This window comes from Triticum urartu, chromosome 7, assembly GCF_003073215.2.
Source record: "Triticum urartu cultivar G1812 chromosome 7, Tu2.1, whole genome shotgun sequence".
NCBI lineage: Eukaryota > Viridiplantae > Streptophyta > Magnoliopsida > Poales > Poaceae > Triticum > Triticum urartu.
In genome coordinates, this window is record NC_053028.1 from 589,874,078 (window position 1) to 589,879,339 (window position 5,262).

General features: G+C 45.3%; 1 long non-coding RNA gene across 3 annotated transcripts; it reads left to right on the top strand.

Annotated features, from left to right (window-relative positions):
* The first annotated feature begins 123 nt into the window (after window positions 1-123).
* Window positions 124-3,526, top strand: LOC125519886. 3 transcript variants are annotated; one of them, XR_007288357.1, is made up of 6 exons: window positions 124-1,077; window positions 1,185-1,460; window positions 1,677-1,715; window positions 2,198-2,320; window positions 2,449-2,525; window positions 2,826-3,526. It is a non-coding gene; the product is annotated as an uncharacterized LOC125519886 (long non-coding RNA). The 3 variants fall into 3 exon arrangements; XR_007288355.1 differs by having other exon boundaries at window positions 2,223-2,320; window positions 2,826-3,516; XR_007288356.1 differs by lacking the exon at window positions 2,449-2,525 and having other exon boundaries at window positions 2,223-2,320; window positions 2,826-3,515.
* Window positions 3,527-5,262: the final 1,736 nt, after the last annotated feature.

Sequence of the window (5,262 nt, forward strand, 5' to 3'; positions counted from 1 at the left end):
TCTGAAAAAATGTGCAATGTTACCAATCAAGGTGCGCGGATGGAGTGTGTGCTCGCGCATGCCACGTCGGAGCTGGACAAGCGAGACAAAAACGCACGCACCTGTGTATTGGCCAGAAAAATAGTGTCGTTCCCAAGTCTTCCTTCCCCAGATGCAGCCGCCGTCTTCTCCTCTTTCCCACGCGAGCTCTCTTCTATCCATGACCGGCCGGGCCAGCTAGGGTTACCACCCGTCTCTCCCTATCTATGACCGGATCCGCGGAGGTGGCCATCACATGCCATCTATTGACGGGCGAGGAAGGCTCATCGCAGCAACGACAACGGAGAGTTGCGGCCATCCACTGGCGACAAGTGGACTGCCCCCTCCCCCAACCCACTCTCCCCTGCGGCGGCTTCCTTCGCGCGCCCCGCCATGACCTCGCCATTTCGTTTGGATTTTGGGGGTGGTCTTCAAGCCGGACAGAGTCTGTCGATGGCGCCGACCTCGGCTGATCCATGGACGTTTTTTTTTTTTGCTCCTATTATGTGTGGATTTCGGGGGTGTACTTGCCCGTTGGATGCCATGTGTTTGTTTACACCATTTTCAGATTTAATAAGAATTAAGAAGAAGAGATTCAAGTGCTTGTACTCCCAAATCACGTATTGAAAATTCGTATAGTTTCCTGAACTTTTCCCTGAAAGTGTTATGTATTGTTTGACGTTTTCAGATGCAAGAGGCAGACCAACCAAGGACAACAGAACATGGTTTTCGCCAAGGCCTCGCTGGCGTTGCTGGCCGTGAGGGAAGCAACGTGCTCAGCAGTCCTATCCCTAACTTCATGATGATGCTTCTATTAAGTTCATGCAGTAACACAAATATTGTGTTTGTACCATGTATTGTTTGCTTGCCTACAAACAGATGGTTGGTGTGCCTCCTGTCTGTCGTACGGCGCCGCTACTCCGGCCACTGCGCCTTCAGGGAGGGGACTGCGCCGAGAGCTTCAAGGAGTTCAAGGCCAACAACATCCGTGGCACCTTCCCTGTCCTGCTCCAGATGGGCAATGTCCTCGTGTTCGGCGGCCATGTCCCCATCGTCAAGGTGCAAATCGATTGCCCAAATCAAATTGAATTGAACCAGATACGCCTATTGGTCATTTGATTTGTGAGATCTGATCCTATCTGTTTCCTGTTCTTTGCGCATAGTAGGTGGGGCGGATGGCTGGCCAGTTCACCAAGCTGAGGTCTGGTAACTTTGAAAAGAAGGATGGGGTTAAGCTGCCCAGTTACAGGAGAAAAAACGTCAAGGGCGACGCGTTTGATCTGAAGGGCCGTGTCTGTCCCAGATAGGATGATCAGGACGTACGCGTAGTCGGTGGCGATGCTCAACTTGCTGCGTGCTATCGCGACAGGAGGTTACATAACTATGAGGCGGGTCATCCAGTGGAACCTTGATTTCATGGATCACAATGAGCAGGGAGACAGGTGAGAAAAATTATGTCTTGCTATTGCAAATTTGTAGTAGAATTTTGTTGCGGTACGCTGTAGTTGTTGTCCTGTTTAAATATCCCCTATTGATTTTCTTGGGCATATCTCTTTATCATGATAAGGCAGGAGATAGGTGTTTATGTACTCTTATGTTCTTATTACTGGGACGATGTTCATCTAGTGGAATCTTATGAAAGCTTCTCGATGAATCAGATTCTTGATGCTCATTGGGGTGCCATGACTGACAGTGATGTAAGTTCTTGCATTCTTCTGTCATAGAGTTGTTCTGTCCAAGAGCCCTGAAGTGTACTTGAACACAAACTGATAAAATATGTTTGCATTGAACTAGAACTGCAACTTCAATACCCATTTCAAAAATAAGTGACATAATTTTGTTTCTTTAGCCTATAAGGGTTTTGGAACTTCTCATCATCTCTTATCCGACATTTTTCTAGCACGTTGTCTAATGTGTTGTTGAGACTCTAATTAGATGCATTAGTGATTTTCTTTTGAAGCATCACTACTGATTTTTAGAAGAATGCCCACCACGATTTGTCAAAATGACATGCTGAATGTGCTATGCGTTTTAGTAATGCCTCTTCTGATTTTCACCCAGAGTAATTCCGTTTAGTTACACCTTTACACTTTCCTAGATTTCTCCATCGAAGTTTTATGACATTTCTATTGATTCGGCTCTCTATTCCATAATAATTTCTGTAAAATGGCTTACACAGATTTTGCTTGAGCAAAATTTCACAGGCCCTCATCGTCATGTCAATCAAACTTTAATTGAGGAAATGCCAACAAAGGAGATGTTCCACAAGCACTGACAAACAGGCGAGTAGACAAACCAACGAGTAAGTTTATTTGTCAATGCAATGATGTTATGTCATCTAGGGTTATATTAGGAGGATCTTATGTCTGATGCTTACTTTTTTTTTAGTAGCTAATTGTACTTGACATGGGTGCTTTGATTGCTTGACAGTTGTACTTAAAAAGTCACATATTCTGATCCGCATGTCATTACATTCAATGGCGATATTCACGCTATTGTCGGGGCAGGTAGGAAGATATATAGATCTTGATTTTCATGAGCTCCAGTTCTATGGTTCTAAGCCTTTAGATGTTGTCAGTTTGTGAAGTTTATGACAATACCCTTTTTTGTGTGCTCTGTTTGACTGTTTGTTCTCATCTATTTGCCTTACATAAGATGCGCTAGGTGCATATCATGAAATATGAAGGGCCGATAGAAGCTCACTAATTGGCTGGAATTTGTGCAATTCTTCTTTTCTCTTTTGTAACTACACTTATAATTCATGCCCTGCTCCCTTTATGTTTCTTACCCTCAGACATCATTTTCAGTGCTGGACATTTTCTTGCGCCATGAGAGTGGTCTTTTGTGGATTTGCTATGCTGGTTCAGACGTTGTGAGCCTTCATCGAGCACACTGGCCTTGGGTGCGAGCGCCGGCAGCAACGGCATGAGGTAAGCAACCTTGATCAGTGTTGCGTTGTACATTTTGACATGCTTCCATGCAACAATCAGGTCCTGATCTTTCTATGCACCTACAAAGTGCACACCATCATATTGACAAATTATACGGTGTTTGTGCCATAATTTGTCAACTTGGATATGGACGGGTAGCAAGACAAAAGGATCAAAAGCCTGTACACATATGATTGGGACTAGCGAATTCACATATACAAATATGTTTCTAGAGCAAGGCTGAGAAGCTCCTCACCCACAACCATTTATCATTTTTAGTTAGTTATCACAAGGATGATGATTCAGAAGTTTCTAGGATGATGGGACTTGAGGCCAAACCATATATGTTTACTTTCAACTTCTCTTGTTGTTATTATACCTAAATTTTTCTTATATGTTCGCGTTTGAGCACTTGTGATCCTCATAATAGCAAGTTTGTCATAAATTCTAGAACCCCTTTGGAGGTTGAAGTCAGCAAAGATAGCGTATTCACCTATATTCAGATAATTCAAATAAATTTACATTAGTGCCATCAAGGATTACACTAGACGTGTCAATGTGGATAAGCAAGATAGGTGCGCACATGACCGCGTCAAGAGACGCGCCCGGGGCGCGTCCCAGCCACTAGTGTTTGTCAAACCAAGCATGATGTACTAGGTCCGTAATTTGTTTTTCCATCCTCTTGCTGGAAACTTCTCAGTGCGTCAGGATATCGCTATCACTAGTCGTCCTTAGGATGCTAAAGAACAATTTGTTTAGAGAGTGGAAATGGCATACTATTTGATCTTCTGAAAGGCCTACGAAATAATGGAATTAACTAATTGTCGTATCCCAATGATGCTTCGAGCTTAAGTCTAGTGGTAATAATAATAGAGAAATTCAGTAAGTCAGGACACTAACGTAGCTACTTGTCTTGAGATGTACCTTACCGAATTACTTATACCGTAAGAGTATTTCCAGCCGTTCGCACCCCCCCCCCCCCCAGGACCATAAAAATCGCCCCCTGGGGATGAGCCGGCGATGAATCAGCGCTGGGGGCGGTTTCGCGCCCAGTCGTCGCCCCCAGGCGCCGAAATTGGCCTAATTTTCAGCCTCGTTTCGGCGAATAAAGGGCCCATATGGGCGACAATAGGCCCATATTCGACGTGGTTCGCCGTTGTTCGGCGTTCAATTATGCACATAAATTTTTTTATCACATATTTCATCACAAAAATATCAAATACTTCAACAAAATAGTACAACAACAAATAGTTCAATACAAATTATATAGTTCAACAAATAAAAACTCATATTTCATCACACGTCGCGCCCGGCGTCGCCCTTGAGCCTTCATAGATGCTCTATTAGATCTTGCTGTAGTTGATGATGCACCTGTGGGTCTCGGATCTCCTGACGCATACTGAGATAGGCAGTCCAGGTTGCCGGTAGCTGGTGATCAACTTCGGCTAGAGGACCCTGTCTGTAGTATGGTTCAGTGTCAAACACTGGATCTTCTTGCTCGCTCTCGATGATCATGTTGTGCAAGATGACACAGCAAGTCATAATCTCTCACATTTGATCTTTCGACCAGGCTTGAGCGGGGTACCGGACAACAGCAAATCGAGATTGGAGCACACCAAATGCCCGCTCGACATCCTTCCTGCAAGCCTCCTGAACCTTCGCAAACCAGGCGTTCTTGCCTCTTGGCACAGGGTTTGAGATCGTCTTCACAAATATCGACCATCTCGGATAGATGCCATCAGCTAGATAGTACCCCTTGTTGTAGTGCCGCCCATTGATCTCGAAGTTCACCGGAGGAGAATGACCTTCAACAAGCTTGGCAAAGACAGGAGAGCACTGCAGCACGTTGATGTCATTGTGAGTTCCTGGCATACCAAAGAAGGAGTGCCAAATCCAGAGGTCCTGTGTGGCCACCGCCTCAAGCACCACACTGCAACCGCCTTTGGCGCCTTTGTACATCCCCTGCCAAGCAAATGGGCAATTCTTCCATTTCCAATGCATGCGGTCGATGCTTCCAAGCATCCCAGGAAATCCTCTTGCTGCATTTTGTGCTAGGATCCGAGCAGTGTTTTCCGCATTGGGTGTTCTCAAGTATTGTGATCCAAACACTGCCACCACTGCCCGACAGAACTTGTAGAAACACTCTATGCTGGTGGACTCGACCATGCGCCCATAGTCGTCGAGTGAATCACCAGGAGCTCCATATGCAAACATCCTCATCGCTGTCGTGCACTTCTGGATGGAGGTGAATCCAAGAGCGCCGGTGCAATCCATCTTGCACTTGAAGTAGTTGTCGAACTCCCGGATGGAATTC